Here is a 16,797-nt window from a genome sequence, read left to right as displayed (position 1 = left end):
GAGTCAGACGACTAAAATGATAGTAATTAAAGCGGCCGTCTGCTACATGATTCCAGCCATCAAAATGATTTACGACAGCACCCTACATCGTACATATGGAGTAACGAGATCGCGACGAGGTCGTGAGCATGTCGAGGGGCACGCACGCTGCAAAAGAAACGGGACAAAGAAGCGGCGCGCGTAAAAGCGATTTACGATCGTGCCCAGCCGTCGCTGGAAAAAGCTGTCTGCTGCTTTCGACCAAGTTAACCGGCTGCAAACTCACGCGTTCCGGCATGCACCAGCCGAGAAGAGGCTTCTGGTTCGGTCGTCGCGGAAACGGCGCCCCAACCGAACCGACAATTCGCGTTAATTGTGATGCGTCGCGACGCGTTCACTCCTACGCGACCATACTCTCTCGCTTCTTCGCTCGTTTTTCCTACTCTCCACGCCCCGACACACTTTCGCGCCAGTCCTTTCAGCCCTCTGACTCATCGCTGAATCGTTCGCGCCGCACTGGGACCCGGTCTGACCAGATCGCGCGAGTTCCCACCATTTTGTCCACCTTGGACTGCTCTTGACTTAGTTACTATACGCGAGAAACTGGTTTGAAGATTCAGAACTGCAATTGCAAATTTTCTCTTTCTTAAGTAGATAGCTTTATTTAATACGTACGATAGAACTGCGTTTATTGGAATGAAAGTTTGACATGGATAGCAGACGATTAGCTCAACTTTGACTGCTTCAATTTGCCTATCCCAACGCGAGAGATCTTATTATGTGTAGGGAAAATAATAGAAAGTTTCAAAGAAATAGTAGAAAACGAAGAAAATTTCTCAGCTCCTATTATGCGAATTACACAATTTTATAAACCGTTTATTGCCCGAGGAACTCGTACAAACAGACTTGTACTGTATGCGACGAATTGACCCTGCTATACTTCTCGGGTCTGTGCGAGCCGAGATGAAAATTGCATTATACAAATATTATACGAAAATTTGTTTGATTTCTGTATTCTACATATGTTTTTTCTACTTTTTTCTATATCCCATGCTTTTTAAGGATAAGGTATTTCAAAATTTGGAAGAAGAAAGATATCTGAAGATATACGAATGAGGAGGAGACGAGAGGAACGAGTAGGTTAAAGAAACGAAATACAAAAGGAAAAATTTACACCTTCGCGAGGTATAGGCACGTAAGTGCCGTATGATATCTGATTTTTCTTTGTGAAACCTATTACTAATACTCGACTGTTTCGTGGCTGAACTGTACCAAGCTACGGATCAAAATAACTAGAATCAATCTAATTCTTTCCATTTCATTCAAAAGAAACGGTTGAATGCTTTTTAGAGGGACAATGGTACGATAACACGATGGTTTTACAATTTAATTTTGTAAAACTTTAATAGAATAACCTTTGCGATTTATTAGATTTTCGATGTTAAAACATTCTTGCAAATAAGTAGTACAAGAGAGTATACAAGTCTAATCTGTTTTTAATACTTAATTCCAGGAAACAAATTTTTTATTAAAGAGTAGTTAATGGGACTTGGCAGATTTTTAATATTAGCAGAATTATTTAATACCGAGTCGACATCAGAAATTCAACAACAGTCGAGGAAATACGTATCTGGCATCTAAAATTTCTCATATCTCGGTCGTGATGATCTATTTATTCGAGGATTGCCCGCCTTTAATCTCTCACGTCGTTCCATTTCTAATCCTGAAATTTTAATCATTTTCACAAAAACGAAAATTGCCGTCACTAAAATTGTTTCGTGCTTGTTAATTTTGAATTCGCTCGATTAGAAAGTGATTCGATTAAACAAACTCCCGACAATGATATTCTCGAAACGTTATTACGCAAATAATATAGCACACCTTATGCTAAAATTGAGTTCGAACGTAAACTGATATTTCCGATTGATATTCCCATTTCTGTTAATATCCGGCTTAAAGCTAATATTTCAAACTAACAGGACGCCGACACTAATACGATGCATAAATATTTCAAGAAGATAACGCAAGTTTGATATATTATAATTTTCACTAACGCTAGACATCATCGTGTCAGGAGTCATCGTCGTGTCAGGACAATTCATTTAGAGAAAATAATATAAACTTAACGTAAGTTAAAGCTATTTTCGCTAAACAAAAATTTGAAGATCTTTACAAAATTCCTACACTATGATAAATATATTTCTACGGAATAATAAACAAGCGATTTAGTCATTATTTGCATAAACATAGGACACAACGTTTCCAGAGATGATTCGACCAAATAAGACTTCCAAGAATACAATGGACTTCCGAGACGACTAAAATTGAGCACGAGCGTGCACGTGGCATGTGTTGCGGTTTCGATTAGGCCACAACCAAGACAAACGACGGAATTAAGCGTAACGAACCGTGTCAGACACACGATTGCCTTTCGTTCTTGACTTTGAGGACCGTGGCCCGCTACGGGCTGACTGATCAAGAGCCACGTTAGAAAGCAAACTCGACCGATTTCTAACCACCGTCAATTCGGCCGCAAATTCTCGCAGAAATTCCTATGTCCACGAGAAATTCAATTCGCTCGTGCCTTCTGTTGCCAGCGCAAACTGCGATAATTCGTTATCCTCGTCTCGATCAGTGGAATATTTTATTATCAACGTATGATGTCACGAACGTCTGACGTAAGACGCGAAACAGTGCTCGTAAACCGTGCCATCAGCAACGTTAAATAACAACCTTCCAGATCGAGACCCTTCCCTTAGCACATTATTAACTCCCCACGTTTACTCGAGTTTACACACGCATCGACTCGAAACGCTATTAACACGTTTCGCAGATCTGCCCATTTCGCTTAGCGACAGATTTCTCGCTTTCATATACGTACGCACACTTTTCTCCTCTTCTTTGCGATATTCGAGAGTGCAACTTGGAAAATAACAAGTTAATCGATGTGTCTGCGTATTAACTTTTCCCTTTGTTTCGATGTTTAGTACCTGACAGAAAATTTAATGCATTGTGATATGGAGATACGCGAGTCCTTGAGGACTTTGCGGCTTTTGAATGCGAAAAAGATATTACAACTGCAAGCACGTCGGCGATTATTGATACGCGAACTAATAACGCGATAATTCCCATTCGAGGGAGACGCTAATTTCAGTCTTCAATGCGCGAAACAGATTTATAATGATACCATTAAAACTGGAAAATCGCCAAGTCACAAAGGAGTATTTGTCATCGGTGGGTCGAGATCATACGCCTGTCCTTCGAAAACTTACTTTAGAAATATGCATCAACTGAAAAAGCTTCCAACGATGACTCGGCTCGAGTGAAATTTGGAACAGCGAATAAGCATTTTCTATTTTTCTTTTTCTAAAACACCTTTTCGTTTATAAATTGGATAAAAGTAATATAATGGTAGATTAATCGCGTTTTTCAAGTTCAGGCTCTATGTTCTTGAGAATGAAGCCTTAAACGGAAAGATTGTATCCAGGAATTCGAAAACAGCGCAAGTGGTCGATCAATATATCGAGCAAATGAATTATTCATCTTATTTAATTCATTATCCGTCTTGTTCAATTTTCTTACATACGTCAATTATACATACATTTTCGTTATGTATCTAATATTGATAATATCATTATGTAGTTAAGTATCATTATAAATCTGTTTCATATACTGAAAATTGAAATTAGCGTATTCCTTGAATGGGAATTGCTGCGTTATTAGTTCGTGTATTAGTAATCGTCGACGTGCTTACAGTTATAATATCTTTTTCGCATTCAGAAACCGCACAGTTATCAAGGACTCGCGATGTTCCTCGGATCACTGTCGTTGAGAAACACGCGAGAGATGAACTTCTTGCATTCTTTTAAATGAATGTGATTAGATAGATCTGAATAAGCTAAAAACAGTTATGTCAGTAACACATATAGCGTTGAAAAATTGTATTGTTTTAGAACCCATTCTGCTTCAATTTTATCCTGCATTTTTTACTTATTTTCACATTTATTGTACAATAACCTATTAATTACTCATATCCAGTGGACAATTAGCCGAGTTAAAGCATAGTTCGGAAATTTTCAAACTTGAATTTCTGGAAAACCAAGCTTTCGACGAACAAATATTATTCCACATCTCTTTCCTATTTTTTCACGAGAAATCACTTCCCACTCGCTTCGCATATTACTCGATCTATGTATTGTACTCACGATATACACTGACCGTTTGAACGCTTTAATCGATCATGTTATACGTTAAACATTGGGTTGCCCCCAATATATGCAATTAATCGTATACAGTATATATTAAATATTGCCAATGCAATATTATATACAATTAATTGTATACTGTATACATTAAATATTGTCAACTCAATATTATATACAATTAATTGTATACCGTACACATTAAACATTGGGTTGCCCCCAATATATACAATTAATTGTATACAGTATACATTAAATATTGCCAACTTAATATTATATACAATTAATTGTATACTGTATACATTAAACATTGGGTTGCCCCCAATATATACAATTAATTGTATACCGTATACATTAAACATTGGGTTGCCCCCAATATATACAATTAATTGTATACCGTATACATTAAACATTGGGTTGCCCCCAATATATACAATTAATTGTATATAGTATACATTAAATATTGTCAACTCAATATTATATACAATTAATTGTATACCGTATACATTAAACATTGGGTTGCCCCCAATATATACAATTAATCGTATACAGTATACATTAAATATTACCAATGCAATATTATATACAATTAATTGTATACTGTATACATTAAATATTGCCAACTCAATATTATATACAATTAATTGTATACAGTATACATTAAATACTGCTAACTCAATATTATATACAATTGATTGTATACTGCATACATTAAATTTTGCCAACTCAATATTATATACAATTAATTGTATACCGCATACATTAAATATTGCCAATCCAATATTATATACCATTAATCTTATGCCGTATACATTAAATATTGGGTTGGCAATTTTGTCATTACCACCTAATGACAAAATCCGCGATCACTTAGTTGTCAACCCAATATATACAATTAATTGTATGCCGTATATAATACGTATCGATGATCCCTTTTACAGGTACGCTAACCGTTGAGAAGCGAGAAAAATTGGCGATATATCTGGTATATATGTTCGCCCTTTAATACAGGTCTGCGAAAAAATAAAATAAAATAGTAGCTATGTATGAACCAGCGATCTACCCCACGAATTTACCAGACGATTTCTTCCGGAAACCCAATCCTTTTTGCCTGCATAACCGATTAATACCATCCCTCGTAGTCAGCCGGTATAATTTGAAGAGCATCGGCGTCCGAGAGAGGGAAAGGTTCGTGTTCCATTAATTTCTACAGGAATTCCTTGACACGGTGGATTTGCCAGCGCGTACATTTTCCCCGTAATCAATCGCTGATGAGCTCCGTAATGACGATCGACGTGTGCAGGACGCAAGTGTTGGATGGAAAATGTTTGGATAATTGCCGCTTAATTGGAAACACGATAACCTTGGGATATTAGGTTCGTTTGCGGGATGTTCGGTCGGCAACCGGGGAATCACGAGATCTCTGGAGTAAATTACGCGTGCCAGGCCGTTCGTTTCCGCCAGCCACTTTCTATTTTTACAGTATTACACGTGCTATTACGTAAATCGAATCGTACGCAGGCTTCTCGCGCCTCGAGTTGATTAAAATTCGAGAAACAGACACAACTCATGCGACACGTCCAAAGACACGTTCAATCGGATCGGCGTGTAATGCCAGGGTCACGCGTGGTCGTTTCCTTTTAACGTTATCGAGCATCCGTTCTCTTTTCAGCCGCTGCGTGTCATTTTCATTCGCAAAAATTCGATGTTAAACGATTTCAGCGACGGAAAAAGAGAAAACTGCCTCTTCACTGACTGTGCAATGCAAATTCTATTCGAGCGAAGGTTGGAACGAGACTTACGCGTCGATAAACCTCCAACAAAAAATCTAAGCGACTTCAGAGTCTCTATAGTGGATGAAGAAGAGACTGTATTCAACGTGTGTATTAAATGCTTTTGCATTCTCTTCTACTACGAGTGAAAATTATCAAGTTCGATCCGTAGTTTCTGAAACGAGTCAGCCTGTCACGCGAAGTCAAGAATCATTCCTGATCCTTCTACAAAATTGATTCTTCCGTCTTTCTTATATCCTTCAACCTGCCAAAAATGTTCTCCAATTTCTTCTCCGATTCAACCTGCTTCCCAAAATCCTTAAACGTGATCTTGTGTTTTGATTTAAAATTGAAACCAATCACCTTGTACTATGAACGAGTGCTGACCTTTTCAAATTCTGGTCTCCAAGACATTCTCCAGTCGCATGTACTTTAGTTCCTAAAATAAAGTTCTCCGATCTAACGTGCAATTTCAAAAATATAAACGTTCGTAGATGAAAATGAAACGATCTTTGAACTTTACAAGTTCTAAGAGGTAGGCCTAGAAGAGGTAGATTCTCAAGCCTTCTTCCTATAGCCTTCCTATACAATTGACAAGATAGAAGAATTGGTAACTTGTAACGAAACGAATCGTCTATAGATGAACGATTCTTGCAGAACTCTGACCACCGAACAAGTTACCGCGTAACATTTCTGCTGTGGATGTAAGTTGCTGCAGCTATGTAGCAGGATAGGTGCAACTAAACAGATAGCAGTCTGTGCTTTGAAACACAGAACATTCGATTCATCCGAGTGTAAACGACAAGTTCGCGAGCACAGAGCTCTCCTTCTCGCCCAACTAATCTCCGCCAGCGCGCAGACCGTTTCCTTCCTGCGATTCGCGAGAGTGTAACCCACTTTTTTGCACGTTCGATCATCAGGCAGACTTATCTACGTCCGTGTTAGACAAGATACCAGCAACGAAATAAAAAGAATCTGTTGTTTCCTCCGCAAGGCGGGAAACACCGTGCGAAGAATAGGAGGAAAGGGACGAAGAAGAGAGATAGCGAGGTTTTGTTCGAGCGACAGCCGTAAATGGCCAGATTATGCATCGACGGATGATGAAACGAACCTTCAGACGCTTTCTCTACGCCAAGCAAATCGACATCGAGAAGCAAGAAACGATTACACAACGCAAAGATCAGATTTCCTGTAAGCGGACTATCTGATAGCAACATGCTTCTTTTTTCTCTGTAAGCGACTTTTAAGTGCCGCGTCCGTTAAAGAATATGATGGGTGTGTAATTACAACCACAATTGAAATTTCAAGTATAAGTACCTAATGAATTATGGGAAAAATACGTTTAACGTGGACGTGATTTTGTTTCTTCATAGGTACAAACATCATTGAAGTTTGCTGCTGCAGATATTCTACCAATCGTGAGAAACCTATGTTCTACATTTTGGAAACATCAGATGGTATAAGTATTTTTGGATAATGGAACATGTTTTTCGTTTTGTATAGTTATAATCATAAGTGACATTTCAGATGCAGATGTGCAACCAATTACGAGAGACACACACGGTGTACCTCCTTTCGTTCGTGCAAGGAGGTTTGCTCGCGTGCAGGAGTATTTTCACCGATTTTTAATCGTCAATAACTAAAAAACAAAGCCCCAAATGCAATTTCTTTATTCTTGATTTTCGTCTTATTTTGGTTTCGAGAATCACTTCTTAAATTTCCTGACACCTGTAGCCGAACATGCTGTATATTTGGATAACGAAACGCTTCATTTGTGTGCGTCTGCACTATGCTAGCCAATCGTTTTCCAAACGGGGGAGCTGCTGCGCTATAGAGACGACAGTCCCAATTTCGGCTTTGAATAGAAGAAGAAACACGAAACCGATCGATCAAAAGTCGATCAAAATCGAATTGTCAAACGAATTTATAGTTAATTCCACGATATTCGTAGCAATAAATTTTCGTATATTTTGATACAAGATCGATGTCTTCCTCTAAATACAAATCGAATATCGAAGCTACCTCCTTATTGTCCACAAACCCTTCAATTTATATCCACGAAAATTCAGCCGTGCAATAACAATCGGCAAGTATCGAATTTTCAAGGTAAAATTACAGATATTGCAGGCCGTTTATAAATGGAGACATTATCTCGGCAGAGGCGGCGATAACAGACCACTTTTGCTGAATTACACCAGCCCATCGAATATTAATATCCTGTCGGGTGAGATGGAACCGGTTAATCATTATTCTCTTGCCGAGCTCGCGGTAAGTTTACTTAATTTAAAGCGTTTGCTTAATTCGTACAATCTTCGACGATAAGAATGTACTTATCCCCGTTCGGTTGCTCCAACTATCGTGAATCGTGACCTGTCTTGATCCTATCTCTCGAAATAAAAAATGAAAGAACAAAAGTGCCCGATTAATGCAAATTCTCGGAAACGTTTTTATAAGGTCCAAGTCCCGCGGATACCGACGAACAAATTCGCCAAGATTTCAAGACTGTTGTGCGTTAATACAAACGTGACGTCATCGCTCGATTATATATAGGTGGATTGAGTAAGTTCGATCGCGTTTCTTTAGGTCGGTACCAAAGGTCACTGCTTTTGCATCGGTCTTATCTAACCAATGGCGCGTCGCATGTGGAATATCGTATACTCAAACGGAACTGTAATTACGCGTGCTTTTTTCTCCGAAGCTTTTCTAATAAAAGTCTGATAATATATTAGTGGAAAAAATTCACCAAGATTTTTTAATATATTTTTTTATTACATATATATAAAACTTGTTCAATTTCTCTACTTTAAATTTTCAAAAAACAAAGTCAAGAAATCCGAGACGAAAGCTTTAGAAAGAGCATGCGATGCAACACGATAAGAAATTGTTGCACGACCTTTAAATGGAAAAATGACTTATGGACAGCTCTATGTTGGAATGAAACGTCCCTTATTCAAAAAAACAACGCTGCCAAACCTGATTCAACGTAAATGAATAGCGGCCGACATAGCAATTAGAGTATCTGGCAAAAATTTTCAAGCTGAAAAAATCTGATTAACCGCCGATGCGTTGCGCTTTTCACCGTGCATACGGTGTTTCTCGTTTCAGGAATTACGTAAATTGAATGTGCCGCGGCCGGTGTCTCTCTTTTCGACTTTTTTCCACGGCGTTTCTCTTCGTCAAAAGACAAGATCCGGTCGGCCAGGCCTCGAAAAAGGGGTCACACGCCTCGACAAAACATGTTTTCTTGCGAGAGAAGAGACGATAAGCGAGCCAGGCGTTCGTCGAAATCGTCTCGCGGCTCTTTTTTCGCGGAATATCGGCAAACCGAATTAATTCTCTTCGTTCTCTTGCTCTCGCTTATGTTTGATCTGCCTCGGGCACTTCGCAGCGAATTCGCGCTGCCCCGTCTACCGCCGTTTGCTAATTAATTGTACCGGTCGATTCAAACGTAGCTTTAGAAATTACGCTCGTAATCGTCGAAATAGCAAACGCGATTACGTTGAGTATTTTCCTTCTTCCTTCGTTTTCCAATCCCTCCATTGTTTTCCTCTTTGCGTACGACAAAAAACTTCTTTCTACGTAGTTAGACATTAAAGTTGCATCTTCTTGATAAAGAATTTAGCTGAATTTACGAATATTTCAATTACATCCAACAGTAAGTAGCAAGTATACTTCCACATGTATCGCTATCGTGCAGAAGTTTTGGACACCAGGTACAATCTAATCGAAAAACTGGTATCTCTGTGAATTTTCAACATCGTGATATAAGAATCTTCCCCTTCCACTGATTCTTTGCTTTCTCCCATAATTGGGATATTACATGGTCCGCTAAGTTGAAACTAAAGCTAGGAATACAGTTGCATCGATCAGGTTCCCTACTTATCTGTAACAAATAGCTGCCCCGTCAAATCTATGAAAACTTCCCGAACGTAGATGCAAACACATGTTCCAATTATCCTGAGACCTCAACATTGAATAGGTACGTTTAAAGCCGCTCAAACTAGACGTATCGATACAAATAATCTTCACCCATCTTCGATTATTCCTCTTTTATCTGCTTCGCGTTAATTCATTATTTTTATCGATACCTATTAATTAACAGTAATATATTGTTGCCTGAGATAAGATCAGAGATAGCAATTAGCATATACAATGATTAATGAATAGCAGTTTTATCGCATGTGTATCGTTAAACTGTTAAAATTATTCCATTGGTTTCTAACTTCGTACCAGCATCGATTCTCTTCCTTTTTTTTATTGTTGAAGTGGTCATCACTTCTAAGAAAACTCTACATCCGGTCTTTTAGTTTTCTCAAGCACCGAAGCCATCGACAGTCCATAGACAAAAGACAGCGTCGAAGGCAAACCATAGACAGTAAATAGACGACTATAGCTTCAGGGTTTTCAATCATAGGGTAACACTACTAGCGTGCGGATCTGGATCAGCTCGTATTATATTTCGACTTGTATTTACACTTTAGTATTTTAAAGTAAATATTTTCTACCTTACAATGAATCCACGCGTTCCTTTGTATTCACATGCATCTAATAACCTCAACATTTACAAAACAGCATTCTTATAAAATTCATCGTGAACTGCGACGAGCGAGCCAGCTTCTCCTGGTACGTCCACTAACAGCGTAGTCTGAGAATCGTAGGGGCGTGTCGGACTGCAGCGCACCTTGGCCAGGTTAAGTGATCCAATTTTGGCAAGCCTCCCCTGGTGTATTCTGCTCTTCCTCAATGAAACCGCTCGGAGATTCGCCCAATAAAAGCAATGACGAGGACAGCCGCTGATACAGAGAAAGGAACGGCCGAGTGGGGCAACATAGTGGAAGAAAGCGACGGAATTGGGGCACGAGGTGCGTGAGGAGCCGGGCCGCTCCGTCTCTCTGCTATTTCCAGCAATTTCGTCACCGAAAAACTGCCGTTGTTCGGCAGCACGTACGTACAGAGAGACGGTTTCTATAAATACGCACTTACGATGGTCTCCTGTGAAATATGCAAAACCAACTGACCGCTACGGTTCAAGGAATGAACTCAGCGCGGCCAGTTTAATTTATTGACGAATATTTCGTAGAACTTTCTTTTTTTCCGCGTCCTCCTCGCATAGCTGGCAGAGAACGTAGCGCGCGTGCCTATGCAACAGATAACGAGCTGCAACAGTTATCGTTGACAAATAGAATAATTGATCGCTGGTTGTCGAGCCGTAACGCGATAATCCAGTCGTTGTCTGGCTATTTCGCGCTTCATTGCCATCGTATGACTGGGAATCAGAGTGGCGTGAGTGAGTTCGCTATTCTTTTCGTAGAATAACGCTGCATGTAGATCTCGCGCTCGATGTAGATCTCGTTAATCGTCAAAATGTATCGCGTCGGAGGGTAGACTCATATTTTGATCGATTAATTGTAGAATATCGTTTTTGGAAGCTGCAGTAGGTGAACAAATCTGCTCGACTTATTCCACTGTGATTTTAGACATCGCGTACGTGTAACATTGGGATAAAGTACAGTCTAAAATTGATATATTATGAACTTTTGTACTGACCATCTTTTACCATTTATTTATTAGAGTGTTCCGAAAGTTCCTTTCGGTTTACAATCCGGGCTTCATTTCCTCTCTTATCGTTTCTTTCTTTCAAGAAAATTGATCATACATAATTCCATACAATTGTTAGAATTTAATCTTGAAGTTAAGATTAATAATCTGTGGAAGACACGATGTTTATGTTGAAATAATATTCAGTGATGTTTATTAAACAGAACTACAGAACCTGATGTATATAAGCGAGTGATATAATTAACAACGTATGGAAAAATTGTTGATTATTGGCCAGTTACTTTCAGACTAGACTTAGATAGTGACCCATGATCCCTTAAATATTTTGAGCTTCACTGTCTACAGAGTAACGAGTATGACCTGTGTAAGTGTCCTGTTCAAATGTCTGTGTGGGTGTCTGTGTAAGGGTATTGTGTGAAATATCGTTGTATTTCAACAAAAATAATACAAAAGAAGAAATGTTGTGCATCTATTATTTCCTTCTAAAAGAGAATCTTTTGTGACAATGTAATATTAATTGCTCTAATCAAATACAGATTTATTTTGTAAAATTATAGCGTCTCTTTATGCTTCTCATTTTAGAAACCTTCCTTTTTTCAACCACTACACCATAGCAGGCGAGTGGATATCAGCTAACGGCCGAATAATTACATGCAAAATCAAAACTCAGGTTTTCTTACAATTTTCTGATCTAATTACAGCACACCGCCACGTTCTAAACCACCGTGAAACTTATGCAAACTAAATTTTCTTCCTCAATTTCACCGTAATCCAAAGCAGAAGAATCAGATCCAATGTAAAAAAAAAAAGAAACTGCTGCGCTGTAAAATTAATCTCATAAAATCGTATTCAGTCAAGACAGCAATTAAAGATCGCAAAAGACGCAAACGGAACGTCGTTCCTCCTCGTTATCCTAGCCTTAACCGAATATAAAAATCAGCCACGCCCGTGGACGTAAAATTTGCCAGCAAAACGGATCTCGACACAGTTACCAGCGCATAGACAGAGCCAAAGAATCGGAAGCTTATTCGTGGCTATGTTCTCAAGCTGCGAGCGGAACGGTTCGAACGGCAGGAATCTGTCCTCGAGAAATACCAGGTCGACGATTCGCCATTCTTCGCCGACAGGGAAACGACGAGCAAAGGGGGAAAAAATGGCTGAACTGAAGAGGGTAGTCGTAGAAGGAAAGAGAACGAGCGAGGGAGAACGAGAGAAGGAACAAAAAAAGAAAGAAGAGAGAGAAAGAAAGAAGAAAAAGAAAAAGGGGGACGAAATTACGAAGCGGAGGCAGGAAACAAAGAGGAAGAAATTTGATTCATCCCGCTCGACCTGGTCGCACAAAAGACCAGACACACACGGATATAAACAGCCTGTAGCCGGCACAGACGACGGTAATCGTCGTTAACACCTGCAATTAACTTCAACATGGCCGGAATGTGGGACACGCGACCCAAATACTCTGGTTACCGGGGCGAGAAGAAGAAAAAACCAGCAATTTCTTTCCCTACAACGCCGATCATTTTCCTCCCCCACCACCGCCTATTTCTCTACAAAAGTGGAAAAACGAAAAGAGGGGGAAAACGTATGCGCGATATTTGTTGCTCTTTCACGTGGCCTTATTCACTGGGGATTTTAATTGTCGTTTTTTCGGATGCTTGGCAACGCGAAGGATTTTTATGGAATTCGGGGTGAGATCGGTTCGGGGTGAGAAAGCGTTGCGCAGTTGGAGGATCGTGGGTGTCGCATCTACCACGTGTTTCGAGAATAGAAATTTAGTGCAAAGGTTCATCAGGAAACTGGGTTTTCCTGGTTCAAAATATCGGATTCTGCCAGTCGAAGATAAACGAAGGAAGTGACAATTAGAAGAAAGTTCTTCCGCAGGCTCGAGGAACGTTCCCCTAGATTTTCAAGAATTCATTGTAACCTCTGTCGTTCGTCTGGAAACTGGCAGACAGAATGTGGAAGAAATCTTGGTAGAAAGCATTCCTAGGCCGTAAAGGATTCCTTCGAGTACAGGATTTTAGAACCTTCTTGAACGTATTTAGAGAATCTGAACTTTGACTGCGACGCTTCATCCATTTCATCAAACTGACCACTTTTTGCTGACTGAAAGACCTAATTGTGCAGTCTCGATCAACAGGCAGAATCACGTTTCTGCGAAAGCAAAGCAGCTCGATACTCGACGAACGAAACACGAAGAAACAAAGACGAAGAAACCTGCAGACATTGAAAAGTTCGCTAAATTTTAAAGACTTTGTCCAAGCCTACGGGTTGTAGAATATTCAGCAACTCCCAACTTTGACTTGAATTCTTCATCGATATTCCGTCAAATTAGTTGCTTTTTACCGACTGTACGAGCTTAAACGATAGTCCTGACTATATGAAGACTCGCGCGGTCCCATAGATCAACCAGAATGCCGTTTCCACGGAACCAAACTTGGTCGACACGGGTTAACCGGCATGGCATGCGGCGTGTCGCGGTTTTTCCTCGATTTCATCGCGCGTTAATGAGCGCACGCACGTTTCAATGGGCGTCGTGTCGGCCGTGTCAAGTATCGGTGGAACGCTGGCGTGACGTTTTTGAAAGAAAAAAAGGGCGACGAGCCATGGCAGACGCGGTGAATAAGTTTCAAACGGCTGTGTCTTGCCACATAATGACGTCTGCTCGCGACTTTAGCCGAATCGTTCGAGCAAACGACGCGTGAGATTCGAGGAACGAGGGACTCGTTTCTTCGTCGAACCACTGTCGCGACGCCTGATTCTAGGGGCTCGTGATGGCATCCGACTTGTGTCGTTTAACGTTTAACATCCAACTCTGGCGACAACAGCCAGTATATACCAACCTCGCAACACGTTCGAATCTGATTTCATAGGTCAAACATCAGCTACGTGCATCCAGCATTTAAGAGCACAAGCTAAAAGTTAATAAAAACCTGTCGAATCCTAACCTGAATTTACTAACCGAGTACAAGATTTGTATTGAAATTAATGTCGACTGAATCTTATTTGGTTGATAACCATTCTACAATAGGTTACATAACCTCAAATTTGATCCAATAACAATTCTATTTCGAATCTAATGGAAATCTATTACATTTGACAGTTCGAAAACAGAAAGATAAGAAGTTTACCAAATCTTAACCTAAATTTGCCGATCATATGAAAATAACTTTAGCCAATTTGTTGAGAGTTTATTGTGACCAAATTTTGTCCGATATTAGTTTTGGAGGGGATTCTCGGTATAAGCTGTTCTTGGAAAGATTATGCATCTCTTTTTTGAAACGCTCTGTAGAGTCTGAGCTAAAGATAGACACGGCAGAGGGAATAGCGGGAACATGGAGTGCTCACGCCTTGTAATTCCTGTCTCCTATTTGGTCGACAATTTCTCTGGCCACCGAGATTCGATCAATCCCACGCCACTCGTTAATCGGCTGTCATTAAATCCTAAGTAATATCGACTAAACTATTCCGATATCGACCGAATATTAACCCAGATATGCTCACTATCCTTGCAAAAGGATGACCATGAGATAATTTTATCGTATTTTCCGATTTTTCCAATATTCCTCCGAGTGAACATATATTTTAAAGACTAACTACGGACGATACAACGAATTATAACGGGGGAAAAAAGATAGTATTACCCTGAAAAATACGTTTAGAAAATCGAACGAATCTGAGTTAATTTTGAACATTGTTTTTACGAAAGAAGAATGACCGAATTATAGTTGCAAATAAGAGGACATCGATTAAGGAAGAAAAAAAGAAACGATAATTAAATCGGAATAAATATGTTGCGATTTGCCTATCCAGGACAGGCAACTAAAGAAGAAATTGTAATGTTATAGCGTTATAGAGCACACGTGACTAATAAACTTGTTTTTTTTTCTACTAAAGAGAATTGAGAAAAGATAGTAACGTGATTCATCCGGGAAACCGGTTTTCAGGTATGGTAAATAACGATGATCGTCGTGAAAAGGTAATATTAGAAAATGATGTCGATTTCCTGGGAGGATGAACGAGGCCAGGCAAAATGTGTGAACAGCTTGTCAAACAATTACGCAATTATATACCGGTGATGTAAAATTGATTTCTGATTATTGGTCGGGAGATAAGTGGATGGAAACATTTACACATCTGGGAACCGTTTCCTTCATCTACTCGTCGTCAAATTATCGAATGCTTTGACAGTTTGTCGATTACCGAAAGGGTATCTTCATTTTCCCGACCTCTGAAAAATCGAATACTACAAGTAAAATTAAAGAAAATATCTGCAAGTTCTCGATACTTGTTCGCAGATAAGAAACGAACAAATTAACTCAACTGTTACCCACGAGCAATTCAACCAATCTCGACAAGTTACTCAAGGGAACTCAACAAGTTACTCAGCACAAATAAAATTCAATATCAACTCAATATACATTAAGAGAAGTTCAACATTGACTGGAAAATAAGACAGATTAAAGTTAATAGTTGCTTAACAAGAATTCAAACATCACTTAACATCGGCGTAAGTATAATTTAAACTTAGTAAAGACTCAATAGTAACTCAAATATTATTCAACATTGACTCGTGATTGACTTAACGTTAACAGTTAATCCTAATTTCTATGTTCATAATTGTGATCACGACTCAAACTTCACTTAACATTGACTCAAGAGTAAAACTCAAGTAAAACTCAACAGGGACTGGACAATAACTCGAACATCATCTAATATTGATTCGAAATTGAACTTAACATTAAATAACCATCTCTAAAATAATTCCAGTATTCGCTTAATTAATACAATTGCACTTTCGTAAAACCAAAGTTTCAATTTCTCCAGACTTAACACTGACTTAAAGTTGACAGAAATATTCTAAACTTGGGACTCAAGTTCTCAATGGATAACGACACAATTACTTTCAGTTAATTTTCCTATACTTTACAACTTGACAGTATAAACCAATCAAGTAAATTGTTGTATTTGCGGAAGATAGCACGAGAATGGAGTCTCAATGGATCTGAATTGTTTCGAGTTAATTGCCTCGTTTCTTTTAAAACTAACTCGATGTTTTTTCCTCCTTTGTATCAGCAATCAGCACTGAAGCGAGCACTGGACGAATCTAGGACACTGTGGTTCCTTCGACAATTGTCGATTGTTGTGAATATCTAATTCCATGTGGTGGCTGTTGCTCTATTCTTGTACTGTTTCTGCGATGCATAGGACGTCAAAACGTCGTGGAGCGTTTTGTTTGACTCACATCTCGGTACATCTGTCATTGTATGGAGTATTTTTAAAAG

General features: G+C 39.2%; 1 protein-coding gene across 15 annotated transcripts in view; it reads right to left on the bottom strand.

The window, feature by feature from the left end:
- LOC132914386 (basement membrane-specific heparan sulfate proteoglycan core protein-like) overlaps positions 1-16,797 on the bottom strand; it is a 186,409-nt gene that overhangs the window by 140,077 nt on the left and 29,535 nt on the right. The gene's annotated exons all lie outside the window — the stretch shown is intronic.

The sequence above is a fragment of the Bombus pascuorum genome, chromosome 15 (genome assembly GCF_905332965.1).
Source record: "Bombus pascuorum chromosome 15, iyBomPasc1.1, whole genome shotgun sequence".
Lineage (NCBI taxonomy): Eukaryota > Metazoa > Arthropoda > Insecta > Hymenoptera > Apidae > Bombus > Bombus pascuorum.
The sequence above is the reverse complement of the archived record's forward strand: the minus strand, read 5'-3'. Positions and strand labels throughout refer to the sequence as shown.